This window comes from Lissotriton helveticus, chromosome 7, assembly GCF_964261635.1.
Source record: "Lissotriton helveticus chromosome 7, aLisHel1.1, whole genome shotgun sequence".
Classification (NCBI taxonomy): domain Eukaryota; kingdom Metazoa; phylum Chordata; class Amphibia; order Caudata; family Salamandridae; genus Lissotriton; species Lissotriton helveticus.
In genome coordinates this window covers 1,885,125,480-1,885,145,870 of record NC_136068.1, presented here as the reverse complement: position 1 = coordinate 1,885,145,870, position 20,391 = coordinate 1,885,125,480, and the positions used below count along the sequence as shown (strand labels likewise).

Sequence of the window (20,391 nt, the reverse complement as noted above, 5' to 3'; positions counted from 1 at the left end):
AGCTGTGCAGGTGTTCTACAGTATCTATGCAAGAATTTAAAGTGAATCAAAAGGAGCTTGTAATTCGGGGAGAGCATCTCTAGCTGACCACAGCAAAACTTCCATTGTTCTTCAGTCAGGGCATGAGTAGTTCCTAATTCCACCCCTCAAACGACTTGTGTCTGGCAAATGGAAAGCAACTTGCTTAGAATTATATAATTGTGTAATTAATTTGCACTGGGAAGTGTTTATTAGTGCATGCTCTAGTGCACTTAATGTAGGCGGAGGGGCAGGGAAGGAGCTATGTATCATACAGCAGGTGGGTCCAATCCTGTAACATAACAACAAGTCAGAAAAGTATGAAGTGCTAGCTCCCATCTTATCAGGGGGAGACAAAATTATCTCCAGGGTATAAATCGGCAAACGTCTTCTAGCCCAGCTTCTTAGCTCTCAGAACCTCCCCATGATCCTCCAATCCTGGTTTCTAGGGGTTGTATGCCAGAGGGAGCGAATAACAGGTTCTGCCACCCCTCGCACACAAACCAACCCAGGCCCATCTAAGCGTTTATGTAGTGTCTATTTAATTTCTAGTTCTTTTAAATTTGGAGAAGACTGCTACATTTAATGGTACAGGCGCGGACCTGTCCAAATCGACAGCTATATATGGCTGAAATAGGGTGGGGAATACCCAATGATATAAGAACTGAGATTACGCACATTAGGCGTACAGTGGAATGTCTGGTGCTCCCAGCCCTCCTTGACCCAATGGCAGAGTAAGAAGTTCCCAAGAAATTTGCGCCCGCTTCACGGCCCATACTAGTTTTATCATCAAGGATCTAAGTTTTTTTAGAAATGATTGAGTAAGGATTATAGGAAGGTTTACAAAGAGATATAAAAATGTAGGCAGCATGATCATCTTGGCTATAGCAATTCTTCCTGCTAAGGAGGGGGGCAAGGTTGCCAAAGTGTCAATTATCCCCTCTAACCAGCTCACTGTGCATCCAAAGTTCATCTTCAAAAGCTCCAAGTAAGAATTTACGGGACCCCCTCTAGGTCAGTATCTTTTAGGTCAGGGAGAAGAGGGTAAAACAAAGGCAATCACAACAGCAAAAACTCCCTCGTGACCTCTTGATTTTTCAGGGTATACACTCCAATTATATAGAAATAATCATGTCAACACAACACATTTGTTTCACTTTTTCATTATTTTTATTCTTAAGATTACTTTTTCATTTAATTTTTTCTTTTTTCATGATTTTCAAAAAAGGTTTCTTTCACATCACAAATTACATAATTGATATAAAAAAACACTAAAAATACACAATTCATTATTCCTAGACCACTATACATATATTTCCAGGTAGAGCACAGAACCAAACACACCACTCTCTCTCACTCTTCCACATTCACAACTTCATGTATCTAGACTTGTAAACACGTCTATTAGTTGTTCTATCTATTGCCCAATATATAGCCACTCTGGTTAGTGGGATTTTACAAGGACTTGGTCAACGCGTTTCGGTGGAAATAAACAACGATGGAAACCACCTTCATGAGGACCCGCCAGATAAGATATGTGTTTTCTATGACCTGGGATAATCTGAAAAAATATACATATAAAAAATCCACATTACTTATATGCCCATATTACACAGTTACACAGACATTGTGTAGATCGATCAGTAGCTATCACAGTCGCACTCATATGCCACCCTATAACCCATTCGACAAGTTATCTACAAAAAAGAAGCAAACATAAATTCTGTCCTAACACAAAGGTTCCTACAGGTACAACATAGATTTCTCTAATTCTCTTGGACTCTCTGGATGTTTTGAGTTGTTATCTTTATTTCTCACCCTTAGTTCTGTAATCTATATCCCATTTATTAATTTCAAAGATTGTCACCCTTGACAACTTACTCTAATTGGGATCTTCAGTGTAGCGTTTTGGTAGTTGTTCAAGAGTCTTTTCTAGTCAAGCAGCAACCAAAGTTAAACTATCTGTAGGGAAAACAAAGGCGATTCTAACACCTATCCCATAGCAAGAGTCGTTTATCCTAAGTAAGTCCTAAATATATACCTTTGTTACCTTATTGAAAGCTTTGTCTGGAGGCTGGCGGTGGAAATTTCAGTCCTGTATTAATTTAAACGCTTTGGCTATCTTCAAGGTTTTCACTGGAAAGAAAAGGGCGATATATCTAACACCTACTATTTTATTGGGGTCTCATTGGTGACCATATCTTACGTGGAAACTTTTATTACCTTAGGCGTCACGTCAGAGTTGAGACATCTGAGATTTAATCTGAGGTATGGCCCGAAAAAGTTGCTTCCAAATATACTTCAATGGGGGAAACACCTATATGCACAAAGAAATGCAAGCTGATATAATAACTTACTGGATTCTATACGATAGGAAAGGTCATCTGATGTTACATTTATAGATTTAGAAAGTACCTTCAATGTATTTTTCTTTTTTTATGTAGTTCACTTTTCTTCTCTAACAGAGATGTTCAACCATCTGGGTCTACAGTTCCTGTGCCATACGTCAAGTCACTGTCAAGATATAGAAAAAAAAGGGTCGAATATTTTGCTTAATTCGGTCCATATAATACATAATACCCTATATCATATAATATCAATAGTTTATCAACTCTAGTTTGTCTTACTTTGTCTCCTAAGAAGACTTACACATAGGTGTCAAAATCATTCCTTTCCCTTATGCTATAGTCCTTGTAGCCCTCCCAGATTAGTATTTGCTATTAAATTTAATAAAAAATTAATATATAGCCTCCTTCCACTTGGGGTTTTACCCACGTCTCAAACCGGGGCTTTGCGTACTCACCTGTAAATGTAAATGTAAATGTGTTGGACTTGTAAAGCGCACAGCTGCCCGTAAGCGTCCCGGCGCTGGAGACCGCTGGGGTACCCGTCCTGGCTTTCCCTGTGAGATGGTCCCTTCTGGGTATCTCCAAGGTGAAACCAGGCATCCCCGGCGTCTGTGGGGGGCCGTTGTAGAGATGAGGCAAGCTTAATGCCCAGAGTTGCCGAGTGTGATCCCTGGTTAGAGTAGGCACCGAGGCGAGAATTGTCGAGTCCGCTGACCCTGGTCCACGACCCTGCCGCGTCGGGAATTGAACCATGGTCCCGGGCCGTTCTCTGCTTCCGGGTCTGCCGCCTGTAATCAGTGAGCCACACCACTCCACTCTGTTCAGTCCCGCATTCCTCTCCTTCGGCGTCAGTCTCCATGCATTACGCATCCACAAGTGATTTCTAGTCTATTGCACGGCGCCTTAAATACCAAAATCCCAGCGCCAAACTAACTTTATTTGGAACACCTGAGTCAAGTATGGAAAGACTACAGATTTTTCTTCCGTGCAACCACTCTAGTCATCTGGTGGATAGAACCCAACCCATTTCTATTTTGGCCTGCGCCGTGACTAACGTCGAAATTTACGGCCAACAGGGTGGGTAATGTTTTACTGAAGATTCGAAGAAGGGAACAGAGATATAAATGACGGACTCGTTATCAAGGCAAAGGTAGTCACGCCATATTGGACCGGTCTTCATTTCACCTACGACGTAAGCTCTCCCAGAACTCCTGCATATCACAAGTCAACCAGACCACCAAGAATTTAACTGGGCCATCAGCCCATTTGAGTGGATAGTCCAGTGGGAATGGGGATGGGGATGTGCCGTCCATCAGGGGAAACATTGTGGATTTTGACCAATTTTTTAAAATTCCAGAAGGTCATTTCCCAGAGTATGGAGAGTATATTATCTATTGTATCCATTATATAAAGTGTAATGTCATCCACATAACGCGAAATTGACAGGCCTCTAGTTGAGAATCCCATCCCTCTATTAGCATGGTGTTGTCGGATTGGAGCAGCTAAGGGTTCCAGAGCTATGGCAAAGAGAGAGGAGTGTGGATAGAGGACACACCTGTCTAGTGCCCCTAGTTAGAGGGAAGTTCTCTGATAGGAGACCGTATACATTCAGCCTGTAAAGAAGCCTAATTTGAGCTATAAAGGCCGGGCTAAGGCCTAACCTAGCCAAAATAGCAGAGAGATAGGGCCACTCAAGGGAATCAAATGTTTTGGTTACATCTAGCAGTACTGCAGCTGCAGGGGTCCGGGGGTTTGAATAGTGAAGTAGAGCAAAGAAGGTTCTCAAATTAAGTGCTGTTGACCTTCCTGGTATAAAACTTGATTATTCTGGCCTTGATCTCAAGGGTAGCAAGGGTTGTAGTGTCTGGGAAATTAATTTAGCAAAGATGTTATTATCTAAATTAATGAGGGATAGCGGGTCGGTGGATTCCCAGCTTGTGGGGTCTTTCTTAGGCTTCAATAGTGTCAATATTGCAGCTTCCTGCATCATGGGTGGGAGAAGACCAGTTTCCATCGATTTCTGGTAGACTTCTAATATTTGTGGGGCTAAAAAGTCACTATATGCTTTATAAAAGTTAGGAGGCATATCATCTAATCCTGGAGCCTTGTCATTTGGGAGGCTGTTAAATACTTTTGTGATATCCTCTACTGTGTAAACTTTCTTTAGAAATTCTCTGTGTGCTCTGCCTATCCAAAGCAGCTCTAATGATTCAAAATATGTGTGCAGCTCTTCATGTAAGTTGGGAATGGTAGGGGTAAATAAGTTTGCATAGAATTAAGATAAATGATTCAGTATCTGTTGTGATCCTCTAATGGGTCCCCACCGTCATCTCAAAGTTCAGTAATGATATTGGAGTTTCTCAGGGATGGAGCATGCCTATCACTGTTCTTCCAGGCCTATCTCCCTCTCTGTATCTCTTAGCAGTGCTGTACTTCCCCATGAATTTTACTTCTCGATTTGGCTCATCCATATATTCGGAAAGTAGTTCTCTAAGTGATGCAAGGTGGATCATCTCGCCAGAATTGAAAAACTTCTTCTCCATGTCTTTGATTTGAGACTCTTGAATTTGGGGTCTCTGCCTGCTCGACTTTAATATACCCACCTGCTTAGCAATGCAATGTCCCCTTATAACCACCTTTTACTCTTCCCTCAGTGTCCCCGCCGATTCGACTGCGCCCTCATTTCCAATGAATTAACTGCTGAGGTCTTTCCTACAATTCCTCACGGAAGGCTTGATCTAGTAGGGCCATAGTAGGAAGCCTCCATGTGAAGGGGCTTTGATTTTGTGCAGGGAGCTCCAGCTGCAGTATTCAAGGGGCATGATCAGATATGGTATTTGGAAAGAGGAAAACATCAGAGGTCCATGCAGACAGCCATGTCCTGAGAAACCACCCAGAAGTCCAGTCCAGACCAGGCACTGTGTTGTGAGGTGATGCATGATTCAATCACTCTATCAGGATTTTGGTGCCTCAATATGTTCGCCAGATCATTAGCGTGGATAAGGGAGTTAAGAGCTCCACTTGCGAGTGGATGTAACCTACGGGATGTTACCCTTCTATCCAGGGTGTCATTTAATATTGCATTGAAGTCCCCACCTTAGATGACTGTGTTGCATCCTAAGCTTGCAAGATGAGTCCATATATTGGTGGAAAAACTCAGGTTCATACGTGTCCATATATTAAAGCTGTTCAACTTCTGACCCACAAAGAGAGCCCTAAGGATAACAAATCTCTGTTCAGCATCAATGTGTGTATGTGTAGATTTCCATTCCAATCTCCTACCTGCCAATATAGCCACCCTGTGTGCATAGTTAGAGTGACCAGTGGTTATGACACAGCTTGGTTTGGATGCATTAGGCAGATTGGTCTCCTGCAGAAAACAACAGTCGATCCTGTGGCGGATCAGATATGCTTCAATGAGTCTGATTTTCCTGTGGTCACTCAGACCTCTAATATTTCATGTTACAGAACTTCAGGGTTGCCATTATACATTAGTGTAGTAATTTCTAAACTAGTTTCAAGAAGCCAACCACGCCATGCCCTACTAAGTTATTTGCAGAGTTCAGTAAAAATTGTTCCTCTCTCGACAGGATCTGATTGACTTTCTGTTTTGAGTCATGCTACAAGGTGGCAGTTGGTGGCCTGTGGAGATGGATGTTGAACTCAGCTCCACCGCATGTGGAGTGCAGAATGAGGAAAGAGTGGTGCAAAAACAAGCAAGAGAGGTGCAGAAAGAAGCAAGAAAAGTACAGAAATAATCAACAGAGTTACACAAAGTGGCAAGAGAAGTAAAGCAAGAGGCAGAAGAGGTGCTAAAAGATGCAAGGAGGTACAGAAAGAGGGACAAGGGGTGCAACAAGAGGCAAGAGGGGAGCAGAAATAAGTAAGAGAGGTCTACAAAGAAGCAAGAGAAGTACAGAAAGAACCAACAGTGGTGCAGAAAGTTGTGAAAGAAATGCAGAAAGACGCCATACAAGTGCACAAAGAGGAAAGAGAAGTGCAGAAAAAAGCAAGAGAGCAACAGAAATAAGCAAGAAGATGAAGAAAGGTACAGAACGATGCAAAAGTGGTACAGAAAGAGAAAGAAAGGTGTAGAAAGAAGTAGGAAAAGTACAGAAAGAGGTAATAGAAGTGCAGAAAGAGAAAAAAGTTACAGAAAAAAACAAGCCAAATGCAAAAAGAGGTAAGAGAAATGCAGTAAGTGAAAGTAAGGTGCAGAAAGATCCAAGAGAGTGGCAGAAAGAAACAAGATAAGTAGAGAAAAAGAAAGAGAGGTACATAAAGAAGCAAGAGAGGTGCAAACAGAGTCAAGTGAGATGCAGAAAAAGGCAACAGAGGTTCAGAAAGAGGCAAGACAGGTGCATATACAGTCAAGAGAAGTACAGAACGAAGGAAGCTGGGTGCAGAAGGAGGCAAGAAGGCTTCAGAAAGAGGCAAGAGAAGTGCAGAAAGGAGCAACAGAGGTGCAGAAAGAAGTAACAATGAAATGGAGAAAAAAAAACAGGAGAAGTACAGAAAGAGGCAAGAGAAGTGCAGAAAGAGGCAAAAGCAGTACAGAAAGAGCAACAGAGTGCATAAAGTGGCAGGAGACGTGCAGAAGGAGGCAATAAGTAATGAAAGTGGCAAAAGAGGTAGAGAACGAGGGAAGAGGGGTTCAGAAATCAGCAACAGGGATGCAAAAGAAGCAAGAGAGCTACAGAAAGAAGCAAGATATGTACAGTAAGAAGTAACAGAGGTACAGAAAAAGGCATGAAAAGTACAGAAAGAATCAACAGATGTGAAGAAACAGGCAAGATTGATACAGCAATTGGGACATCGAGTGCAGAAAGAAACACGAGAGGTACAGAATAAAGAAATAGAGGTACATAAAGAAGCAAGAGAGGTGCAAAAATAGTCAAGTGAGATGAAGAAAAAGGCAAGAGAGGTGCAGAAAGAGGCAAGAGTAGTGCAGAAAGAACAACAGAGTGGATAAAGAGGCAAGAGAAGTTGCAGAAAGGGGGCAAAAGGTGCAGAAAGATACAAGAGAGTTGCAGAAAGAAACAAGAGCAGTACAGAATAAAGAAAGAGAGGTGCAGAAAGAGGCAAGAGAGGTGCAGAAAGAGGCAAGGCAGGAACTGAGACAGGCAAGAGAAGTGCAAAAAAAACAAGAGAGGTGCTGAAATAGGCAACGGAGGTATAGAAAGTGGGAAGAGGATGTGCAGAAAGAGGCAAGAGGGGTGCAGTAAGGAGCAATAAAAGTGCATAAAGAAGCAACAGATGTGCAGAAAGATGGAAGAGTGGTACAGAAAGAAGTAACAGAGAGATACAAAAAGATGCAGGAGGAGTGCAGAAAGAAGCAAGCGAGGTACAGAAAGAGGTAAGAAAAGTGCAGAAACAGGCAAGAGAAGTTCATAAAGAGGAAAGAGAGGTACAAAAAGTGTCAAGAAAGAAGTGAGAAATAATAAAAGAGGTAAGAGAGGTACAGTAAGTGGGAAGAAGGATTCAGAAAAAAGCAACAGGGGCGCAGAAGAAGCCAGAGAGGTACAGAATGAAGCAAGAGCAGTGTAGAAAGAAGCAACTGATGTGCATGGGAAGACAAGAAGGGTGCAAAAAGAGGAATGCAAAGTACAGAAAGAAGTAACAGAGGTGCAGAAACAGGCAAAAGAGGTGCAGAAAGAGGGACAAGGAGTGCAGAATAAGGCAAGAGGGGTGCAAAAAGAAGCAATAAAATGAAGAAAGAAGCAACAGGGTTACAGAAAGAGGCAAGAAAAGTGCAGAAAGAGGCAAGAGAAGTGCGGAAAGAGGCAATGAGGTACAGAGAGAGGGAAGAGGGGTGCAGAAAGAAGTAAGAAAGGTCTACAAAGAAGCACGTTAAGTTCAGACAGTAGCAACAGAGAGGCATAAAGAGGCAACAGAAATGCAGAAATAGAAAAGAGGGTTGCAGAAAGAGGCAAGAGGGCTGCAGCAAGAAGCAAGAGATGTACAGAAAGAAGCAACAGAGATGCAGGAAGAGACAAGAGTGGTGCAGATAGACGTAACAAAGAGATGCAAAAAGAAGGAGGAGGAGTGCACAAAGAAGCAAGCGAGGTGCAGAAAGAGGCAAGAAAAGTTTAGAATGAGGCAAGAGAAGTTCATAAGGTAGCAAGAGAGGTACAGTAAGTGGCAACAGAAGTGCAGAAATAGGTGAGAAGTAATAAAAGAAGAGAGAGATGTACAGAAAGAAGCAAGAACTGTCCATAAAGAAGCAACAGAAGTGCAGGAAGAGGCAAGAAGCATTCAGAAAGAGGCATGAAAAGTACAGACATAAGCAAGAGAGGTGTAGAAATAGGCAAGAGAGGTGCAGAAAGAAGGACAGGTAGTGCAGAATGAGGCAAGAGTGGTGCAAAAATAAGCAAGAGAGGTGAAGAAAGAGGCAAGACAAGTACAGAAAGAATCAACAGAGTTACAGAAAGAGGCAAGAGAAGTGCAGAAAGAAGAAAAAGAGGTACATAAAGAGGCAAGGGGGAGCAGAAAGAAGTAAGAGAGGTTCACAAAGAAGCAAGAGAAGTTCAGAAAGAAGCAACAGAGGGGCAGAAAGAAGTGACACAAATTTAGAAAGAGGAAAGAGGGGTACAGAAAGAGCCAAGAGGTGTGCAGAAAGAGGTAAGAGAGGTGAAGATAAAAGCAAGAGAAGTGATGAAAGAACCAACAGAGGTACAGACTCATACAAAGTAGCTTAATTGTTAATCCTTCTCCCATGATGTCTTAATCCTCACCTTTCTCTTGAAGTTACACTAGTCATAGAATACTTAGACTGTTAGGCCTACCAAATGTAAAACAGCAATCCTACTCATATCATGTTGTAAGTCTTACCAGGTTTGTAAATGTATGTATGTGTGTGTCTGTGAGTTCACCTAGTGACATGTTACATAAAAATAAGCAGAAAAAATACTTAACTATGTGTATTTCAAACAGCATACTCTACATTTGTGTACAAGAGGGTGTATGTTTTTGTTTCTGGTCATAATAGAGGGCACATTTGTATTCAATAGTATATTTGATTAGCCCTATAACACCTACATATGTAAAACATGTCTGCCTGTGCAACTCAATGACAGAGCAGAACTGAGAAGATGTAACCACCTATAGGAAAAGCTACAAGCTTTTTTTAAAAGTTCCTTCTTGGGATGCATAACACGTGTGAGCCTGCATGTACAAGTAGACATATACCTCAATCATAAGAGCACTCAGACCTTTACATTTTACAGCTTGCACTTCCCATTCGAGTACAGCAAGAGGCAAGAGAAGTACAGAAAGAGGCAAGAAGAGTGCAGAAAGACCGAAGAGAAGTGCAGAAAGAGGCAAGCAAAGTACAGAAAGAGGCTAGAGAAGTTTCGAAAGAAGAGACAGAGGTGCAAAAAGAGGGAAGAGAAGTGCAGAAATAGGGAAGAGAGGTGCAGAAGGAGGCAGGAGAGTTGCAGAAAGAGGAAATTGGGTGTAGAAAAAGGCAACAGGAGTGCAGAATGAAAAAAGAGGGGTGCAGAAAGAAGCACTGAAGGAGCAGAAAGAGGCAAGAAAGGTGTGTAAAGAGGCAAGAGAAGTCAGTGCAGAAAGTAGCGGGAGAGGTTCAGAAAGTGGCAAGGGAATTGCAGAAAGAATTAAGAGAAGTGCAGAAAGCGGAAGAAAGGTGCATAAAGAGGCAGAAAGGCGCTGATAGAAGCAAGAGAAGTGCAGAAAGAAGCAATAAAAGTGCAAGAGGCAAGTGAGGGCCTGACCCAGTTTTAAAAAAAATGAAAGTAAAGAGGGGCCATGTGTCCCTCCTCCTGAGGTCAATTTCGACCCTGGGCACCCCATCCCCACGGGCTAGGACTTTCTTTTTTAAAGGGGAGGTGAGCATGTGGTCCCCCTCCACAGTCCAATATCAGCCTGTGGACCCAATCCTCTGGTGCAAGGCAATTTACATTTAAAAATGTATATATATTTGAAGGAAGGGTTTACGCTGCCCCCCTCCTGATTCCAATTTTGACCCCAGTAAACCCATCATCTGGGGCTTGGCCATTTTTTAAATATTTTTTTTTCTAAAGGAGGGTGCTACGTTGCCCCCTCCCCAGGGTGGCTTTGGCCCCAGGGACTCGCTCTCCCAGGGCCCTGCAATTGTAAAATAAAAATGTAAAAAATGGAGGGGGCAGAGTGCACCCCTCCCGGGCCACGTTAGGCCATGGGTCCACAACAGACTCCCGCATTTAATTAAAGTGTTCATTATTCAGTTGTAAAGTTAGCACTGGGGATGTGGCGGTCCTGGGGGAGCATGGACGGGGCAAGAGACCTACTCCAAACCTTGGGCCTGCTACCTCCCCAAGGCTTTAAAGAACAAAAAGAGTGGAGGGGGGCTTGTGTGGCCCTCCACCCTTCAGAATTAAAGACCTGGGGAGGTAGTGATCTTGGGCCTGCAAGGACGCAAGATACCCCCATGCATTTAAAAAAAATAAAGCCCTGGGGAGGTAGCGGTCCCTAGAACTGCGGTGGCTGCGTACCTCCTCATGTTATGAACAAAGCCCCAGTAGGGGACAGTCCCCAGGGCAGTTGGGGACCATTGGCCCTTGCTCCATTATATATTATTACCCAAATTAAATGAAGCACAGGAGCCTGTGCTTCTTTATTTTTAAAACAAATTTTGCAGGCTTCGCGTAGGGTCTGTGAATCCAGCAGAATTTTTTAAAAATCGCTTTTTTGGTACTCGGGGTCCCTGTGGGACCTGCTGACCAGGACTAGGTGTTTTCCTTGTGACTCAGTTCACCTGTGTGCCTGTGAAGAGGTACTGTGACCTGTGAAGACACCATTTCAGCAACCCCTGATCCTGACAGAAGCATGTCCTAATCTAATCCCTCTGCTGAAACATAAGGACTTATAAACATATCTTCCTGTCAACTACTAGTACTCTAGGAACCCAGTCACTGTCTATGCACTTGCAGAATGACTCAGGCATTGGGACAAGTAGTGGTACAGTCAAATGTGCACAATGTATGCTGTACCCTATCGCCTTTCAGACTACTGAGTCAGTCCTGCAAAATTCCAGGTAATAGTCATGCTTGTCTGGAATCACACTGTGAGTCCCTAGCTACTCCTACAATCATCCTGACAGAAGCATGTCCTTATCTAATCACTCTGCTGAAACATAAGCTCTTATAAACGTATCCTGCTATCAACTACTAGCACTCTAGGAACCCAGTTGCTGTCTATGCACTTGCAGAATGACTCAGGCATTGAGACAAGCAGCGGTACAATCAAATGTGCACAATGTATGCGTGAAGTTACCAAATGCTTCTCTCACAATGGTTGCCCAAATGCAGACAGACTCACAGTGTGATTCTAGACAAGCAACATTATTCCTTGGACTTTACCAAAGCACACTCACTTGTCTGGAAGGGGTAAGGTGACTGCACATATTCTACATATTTAACTACTGAACTCTAGTGTGAATTCCTGACTCATTCTGCGAATGCATAAGCAGTGACTGGCTTCTAATACTACTAAAAGTTGACAACAGGATAGGTTTTTAAGGCACAAAATGGCTGCCAACACTTTCTGGTTTGGAGTGGTGACAATTAGCATTCAGCTCATGATCGAGAGGGTGCGAACAGGGTGCGCATAGGGTGCGCGGATTCACTGCTGCCATAGATATAGATGTGTTTTTAGTTTTTATTTTCCCAGCAACTACTGAACAGATTTACACCATTTAACAAAAAGGCATAGTCTGAACCAAGGGATACCTCTTTGCCAAATTTGCTGTAACTCCGTCATGCAGTTCGGGCTGTAACTGCGGCTAAAGTTACCAATGGCAAATTCCCTGGGGAAGACACGTTTTGGGAACCCCCTTTTTTCTCGGCCCCCACTTCACAAATCACCATTGAAGTTTTAGGATAGGAGCGGACGGGAGCTTGCCATAAGTTCTGATAATTTCACAAAGATTCGTCAATCAGCGCCAAAGTTATTGGGAACAGAATGTTGTGGATTTCCTATGGAAAATAGGTCCTAACTATAACTACCTACTGGCGACCGCCAATAGGTAATACTTAACACTTAAAATTTTAAATGAAAAAACTGTGGAATTCAACAGTTATAGCTATCTGAATTAACTATGACTAGGGTCAATGGATTTATGCAGCACAGAAGCACCAAGGCATGTGGAAGAGGTCACTGATGTATGCAGCAAGAAAAGGCAAAATACGTGGCATAATGTGGTGCATATTTTGATAGAATTGCTTGATTATCTTGTAATTTTTGGCAAATGTTAGTGCTGTCTGAGCAAATATTTCACTTCATTTACAACAATTTAACAATCAAATTCCTACTTTAGCAACTCCAAGATGACCAATATTAGCATAGGGCCTTCCACTGTACAAGAGCACATGTTGTCACACACATTTTTGTAACTGTTGTTCCATTTGATCTAGAAACAATTTTTGGGTTAAAATCTGGAAATGATGCGGCAGATGATGGTTTAAGTGACAAATCCACAGTTATGTGAAAATAGCCGCCCCGCAGAATCGTTTAATACCAGTTGCCCTTCTATTACTTGCGCCCCAGCCATGCACTGCTTATGATCTCATGTACTACATCACTCGTTACATGCTCAAAGACATGATTGATGACATCACTGATGACATCTCAAATTATATTTTTGATCACTGACAACATCGTCCACCATAGTGCTGTTCAGTTTACTGTACCAACCAGTACAGCATTCAAAATATGATAATAAGTAGGAAATGGCACATAATGATGTAAAGCATAAATTGCATGTGGTCTCACCCGCTTAAATGCTTACCTTCATATGAAGAAGGAAGCATGTCATTTATTGCAGGGCATCTCTCACAGATCTGTCTGCTGATGGAATAATTGCTGAGTGAGTGTGTAAAATGTAAACCAGCTATGTCAGATTCACAGTGTGACATATGTATTAATGTCGGCTAGCAAGGAAAGTTGGATAAAGGAGGCAGAATAATTCACACGTACAATTCTTGTGCTGGGTACTAGTACAGATCAGGATTGTACCCAAGAGTACACTCTGGATAGACCCTACCTGGAGCAGGAAGAACACACAGATATTTCCTAGGGCACCCTGTTCTAGGTGCCCATCTATGAGACAGAGAAGAAAAGCATTGGTGTGCTATACATACCACATTCATGCAAGCACCTGGTAGGGTCTAGACATTGTTTTACAGCTGGATATCAAAGTAACTGTGTAGTCCCCCGACCTCCACTACCGAACATAATATAGCATTTAATTATATAACTTTCAAGCTCTCACTTTTATCAAACCTTACAAGTCAGACGACTCAAAAAAGGGGAGAGCAGGTTCCCATTCACCCAATATCCCCAATGGTATCACACACATATCCAGTACTTTGCATAACATCTACATCAGATGTGCCAATCTTAACTCCAAACTTCCCTCTCTCTCTTCCCCTCCACCTTCCACTCCAAACATTGAGTCATGGTTCCAGTGCTATTATATGCATTGTTGCTGTATCCCGTTCTTATCATTTCATGTTAGACTATGCCATGTACCCTCTTAATTACTCTCCTGTGATGCAACCACTCCTGTATCTTCAGGTACCTGTGTTCCTGACCCGTGTTCATCCCTAAGATCTGCCATCATTTGAGACAATGCCTGCAGGTCTTCCTCCACTTTTAATCCTTACATACCATCTTCATTAGCACCCTCTCTGCCGTCACCCATTCGCATATATATTTCATCCACTCCTCCACCTGCTGGGGCCTGGTTCTGAGACATGCTATAAAAATTCATCTTTTTGCTAATAAGAGCCCCAATGAGAGAAAACACCTACTTATTGTTTTAACTTTTGGCCTAGGTAAGAGCTCCGATATTACTAGTTGGAGTTCTTTAGGTATCTCCCATCATGTGGCTCTCTGAAAATGTATTAATACCTCATCTAATAGGGGGATAGCATGGGTCATGTCCAAACCATATGGATGAAGTCAGCCACCAGTGCCTTACATCTCAGACATTCTGCACTTTGGGTGGGATATATTTATGTAGTGAGCATGAAAGCAGGTATACCGGGTATACTAAGTGATATTGTAGGAGTTTAAATCGTACCTTGGAGTTAACGGTACGGACCGTTTCCTGAATCCTTCTCCACTTTCTGTCAGACAGTGGTGCCTCCAGCACAGCATTGGTAGAATGCCTCAAGGCGGGTTGTCCCTCAGGGCTCTGTAAATGTGGGAGACCAGTCGTCCACACAGTGCCATATATAACATTACTTTTAATGTTTAATACTAGGTATTCTTCAGGGAATGCCAGACATATTTCTTGGGTCGGGTCACACTGGAGATTTTCCCCTGAGCGAGAAACTGTCCTGTCCCCAGATTAAAGGTGTCTGTTGCTTCCTCTCATGTCAAACATGTACCATTCATATAGGTTTCCCAATGTCTGGCAGCCCTTTTACTTCCACTTTCTTATGGACATTGCGTCTGCTGTAGGAGCGTAGGGTCAAAGTGCCCACAGAGGCATACCTGCTAGGAGATTTCTCTTCCAATTCTTATTGGTGTTTATCCAATGCACTGCATCCTGTAGCTGGGAGGCCATGTAGTAGCTCTTTGCAAGGAACCTCCAACCCTGCCCAGCTCCATGTACTATGTAGCTTCATTAGCCATACCCGTTTTTGTTTGATGCCCCATAAAAGGTCTGTGAGAAGTTGATGAAGTGTTCAAAAGTAGGACCGGGCGTAAGGTAAAGTGAGTGTTGCATTGTGTACAAGCATCTAGAAAGGATAATCATTCTGATTATAGCGATTTGGCCTATGAGGAACAACGGCAAGTCCCGCCAGAACGTTATAGAGCCTTGTAGTCCCTCAATCACTCTGCCAATATTGAGATTAAAAAAAATGGATGGTGAGCTTGCTAACCTTATACCTAGGTATCTTTCCCCATCTCCCTCCAATGGTAGTTCAAATGTAGAGAGTTCTGCCTGTGGCATCCTCACTAATTTCTCAATGGGAATTAGTTTGGATTTTCCCAGGGTAATCAGGATTCCAGATACCACTCCAAACCTCCTCAGCTCTGCAAGCATCAGTGGCACTAATGTTGCTGGTTGTTGGCGTTAGACCAGTGTATCATGAGCATATAGGGACACCCTATGATTAGTGTCACCTAGCCGGACTCCCTACCCTCCTAGCCCCCTCCACAAAGCTACTGCTAGTGGTTTCATGGGTATCGCAAACAGTAGCGGTGAAATCGGGCATTCCTGTTGGGTACCTCTACACAGTTCCACCTGTCTGGATACTAAGCTTCCAACTGTGATCCACACCACAGGGGCTTGGTAAGGCAACTGCACCCATTTAAGAAACTCTCCCTGAGCCCCTATTTTCCAGAGGACTTGCAACAAATTGGGCCATTCCACAGAGTCAAAAGCCATTCTATGCAAGTGCTTAGTCATCTTCCATCAAGCATGGGGAATGCCAGATATGTGCTAGTCTCCTTAAATTATGACTAATGTTACATTTAAGGACAAATCCCACCTGGTCTGGGTGAACAATATGGGGGATTCCGGGGAGATATCAGGCAGCCATGACCCCAATAAATATTTTAACTTCTACATTAAATAGTGATATGGGTCTGTGAGAGTTGACCAACAGACTGACTGTTTTTGGTATCATGTCCACTAAGGAAAATGCATACTACTTAATATAACGTTTACCTATACTTGTATGTGCAGAGTTCTCTGCCCCTACTGCAGATTCTCTGCACATTTAAGTATACATTTCAATCACAAATGTGGGAGGGGCACAAGAGAGTGGGTGTAAAAAAGGGCAAATATACTACCAAATGGAATGGGATTGGAGGAAAGTGGGGTTAGGTAGGGTCAGGGAGGGGTTTTAGAAGGGACGTCTCCAACCTACACAAGAGTAACTCACTAGCATTACTCTGGAGGTAGAGACATGTAACTTACACATTTCATAGTAATTGTTTCAGAATTTGTGAGTACAATATTTAAAGTAGCAAACTGAATACACAGTGTAAAGGTACTCAAAAAGGAATCAGGCCCTTTAGAGAGCTCAATAATGTTTACTCAAGTCTGCAAATAACTTTAGTAGAACAAGGAGTAGTGACTTCTGGAAACTAGTTAAGAAACATGCTTCGGCAGCTAGTGATAAAAAAAGATATTTTTTTGCAGATGCAAAGAGCTTTGTAAATGAGACTCAGGCTCATGTAGAATGGAAAATGTTTGTGGATAACACAGAACGCACAACATGTGTTTCTACATTTCTATAAATAGGAGTGATTGGCTTACAGTCTAACAACAGTGATTATCGATGAGGTTCCAAGATGGATGATACAATAAAATGCCATTTAATGAATTATCTTTTTTTGAGCAAATAAGGTTTATTGTATGTATTGAATGATAAGACAATTTTTTTCCTTTGTTACCTGTATTTTCGCTGCCCCCGTACTGTATACTTGCAGCGGGTCCATTTAATATAATGTATGTCACAATATTGAGGTCGAAGATATTGACCCACAAATATATAATTTGGACAATATCAAGTACCAACATTTTGAGACAGAACATATTGAAGCTATGGCTTCTTTATTATTCATAGAGATTTTAATGCAAACATAGCGTCAATTAATAGGAAGTTGGAAAGCCAAAACTTATCCAATCAAATTTTACAAATTTCATACCCCAGCATACCAGAACATTGAAAATAAAAGTTCGGTTAATTTCGTGGTATCTCTGCTCATGGACTCAAATGATAATTAATAAATGTTTAATGCACACGTAACAATTGACTTTTCTATCCATTTAAATTACTGCTTGCCAGATCGGAGTATTGTTTTTGATTACACCTTATCGTTATTACTCTTTAATAAGTGGATACAATTTGGTATACTTTCTGCAGTAAATAATCAAGTCCCTAGATCTGAAGTATAGTCACTCCAGTTTATTGGAACGCTTAGATCAATTAAAAAGTCAAAAACACTGTTAGATGTTTCCCCTTCATATATGGGTAGAGAAGGACCAGTACTACCATTGTAGGGTAGCCGTGTCTTACCCCAAGCATCCACAATGAACCGTGGGGATGGTGTCCCCAGGGCCTAATCAGTCCGGGAAACCATGTGGCCCCCTCCCTTTTAATAAAATAAAACTGTAGTGGAGGATGGGGTTCTGAGGGCCCAACTCTATGGTCAATATCCCCACTGCACACTGCACACTGCACTGGCTATGTGGGAGAACGTTGGCTGCGCAGCCTGGCCATGTGCAGCTGGGGTTGCGTTTACTTCTGATAATTAATTATAAATTTACATTAAAAAAATCCTAGAAAATCACTGAAAAAAACAAAGGTTAAATATAGTTAAGTGCATTTATCAGCATGAACATTAATATTTTGAAAAAAACCCCACAGAAATTCCCCAGTTATAGTTAGCAGCATTAAATATAACTTGCACCCCTACCTTGCACTGATTATGACCTCACAAATTGTTCATAGCCACACATTATATAGTGACAGAATGAAAAAAGGCAAATAACAATATGGATTAAATGTTATTGGACATAAACTTTTATTGGAGACAATACATGTGTTTCATGTTTGAAACCACAGTTGATTGGCCTGATATGAGTTGATAATATATGTGCACGTTTTTGTATATATGTGAAAGAATGGAATGAATGAGATAGTGAGATTGTGAGTTGGATGGATCTGAGTGAAGAGGTTATAGTGGTTTTACATAATTGTTGTGTTGAATTCTGTGAATTAATACTGAATAGATAATGTAGCTGATTTTGATTTATGTACTTATAAAGTAAAAAATGTACTCAATAAAATGCCATTTAATTAACTATATTTTTTTGAACAAATAAGGTCTATTGTATGTATTGAATGATAAGACAATTTTGTTTCCTTTGTTACCTGTATTTTCCCTGCCCCAGTACTATATACTTGCAGCAGGTCCATTTAATATAATTGTTGTTATGACCTCGCATATGACATCACTCATGACAGCACTGAAGGCATCTCAAATGACATAGTTGGTGACATCAGTGATGACATCATCCAATCTTTCTTTTCGCACATACTGCTGTATAACTTGCTAGGGCTTTACACATAGCATAGTTCACATTAACAATCAGCCACAAATATATCCGGACTTGGGAACGTTTCGACCATTTCGGATAGTGATACTGACTCATTGGCGCATGAGACAGTACAAAGAGTGGTAAGACCAAAAGTTAAAAAAGGTTTAAGAGAGGAGCTTAGGAAGTCAAAAGATAATGTCTCTGTATATAAGGGTAAAAATGGCAACCCAAGCCGCAGGAATGAATCTAAAGCACCTCGCAGAAGACAAGTGAAACCAGTTGCAAAAAAATTAATTTGGGATAACACAGCAGAGTGTGTAATAACTCAGACTGGAGTATTTGTAAACACGGAAACAAGGGTTCAAGAGTTTACCTCTCATGGAGCTGAGGGGGGCTCTGAAAGGGGCGCCTCAAACTTTGAAGTCTTGTTTTCGACCTTAAAGCAAATCCAAACTGAGGCACGCGCTGAGAGCCAGAGATCAAGCAGGAGGGCCAGGCATGCAAACAGAAAGATACAATCCTCTCTGCAGAAGGTTAACAAATTGTACGAGGACATGGTCGGGAGAGTATCTGAGCTCGAGGTCAGAACAAGCAAACTGGAAGACGATTTTGTTAAGATGAAAGATGCTGGTGATGATAAGGATAAGACAACCGCTGATATGCTCTGGAAGCTAGAGGACTTCGAAAATAGTCAAAGGCGGAATAATATCAGATTAATTGGAATTCAAGAGGGGAAAGAGGGGGGGGGATGTTAGAGCTTTTGTTATTGACTTGATGAAAGGTGCATTCCCTGATTTGGCCTCATGGGATTGGGAACATGAGATTCAAAGAGCGCATCGATTCCCGTTGATACGAAAGGATTCGCAGGGCAAGCCCCGGGCAATACTGCTTTATGTTGGTAACTTTCTTTTGCGCGAAGAAATAATTAATAAGGCCAAACCACAGTCTAAACGTTCCTATAAGGAAATCGAGTTTTTTGCCCGGCCTGATTTCTGCCACGCCACCGTGGAAAGAAGGTGGCGGATGAGACAGCTCATTACCCCGTTTCAAAATATAGGCTATGAGGCTTATCTTTTATATCCGGCACGTTTGAAAGTTGGACTAGAGGGTAACTTCAGAGTTTTTTATTCTGAAATCATGGCGCAAGAATATCTCACCTATTTGAGAGAGAATAGGGGCCGTCAAAAGCCTTCACGTGGTACTCTGGAGGTTCAAGATATACAAGCTGGCCCTGTCAAAAATATACCCCGTAAAAAGTAACATACTATGCAAGAAACAAAAAAGAAAAGAAAAGCATGGTAGTAGGAGTAGTCTGATCTCTAACCCTATTTATTATAAACTCTTAATTGAAGGGTGGTTGTATAGTAGTGCAGCTAACTACTAACTCCTTTGTATATTCCTTTTTTCTTGCAATATATTTATTCTTGAGAGGGTTTTTTTGTATGCTGTATAATTTTCTAATGTTGCTCAAATTGGTGGATATGCCTCTTTAAAGTGTAAAACCATTGCCTAATGGGTAGCAGTTACTGCTAAAAACTCTGAATCATAGCATATACGGTTAGCTTTGATTCTATGTTAGTGAGCATTCTGAATAATGTATATAGTTAAGGAAATTCAGGGGGGGGGGTGAGATAACCCGGTGGCAAACGTCGGCCAGACATAGGTCTTATGGACCTATTTGCCCGTAGGGGGGGAGGGACTACGAGGGTGGGAATTCTGGGGTGGGGGAGGGAGAATCCAGGGACAGGGCACAAGGGTATTGAAATTTGTAGGGGTCATGATGGACATATGATGGAAAAAGTGATTCAGTGGCAGGATGTTAAGGAAGGGAGTATTGAAATTAAGTTCTACGCATTGAATGTATCAGCTGTATTGAAGATAAATTTCGTTAAAATAATGTCAAGTGAGCAGGCAGTCAACGGTTTCGGGAAAATTAGCAAAGACACTTAGGTTTGTAACATG

The 20,391-nt window shown here is 41.9% G+C and overlaps 1 long non-coding RNA gene across 1 annotated transcript in view; it reads right to left on the bottom strand.

Moving 5' to 3' along the window:
* Positions 1-2,074: 2,074 nt before the first annotated feature.
* Positions 2,075-20,391, bottom strand: part of LOC144767823 (uncharacterized) — a 133,383-nt gene continuing 115,066 nt past the window's right edge. The window contains exons 2-4 of the long non-coding RNA XR_013598351.1: positions 2,434-2,532; positions 2,242-2,335; positions 2,075-2,154 (exon numbers count right to left, since the gene is read on the bottom strand). This is a non-coding gene — a long non-coding RNA (uncharacterized LOC144767823). The remainder of the gene's footprint in view (positions 2,155-2,241; positions 2,336-2,433; positions 2,533-20,391) is intronic.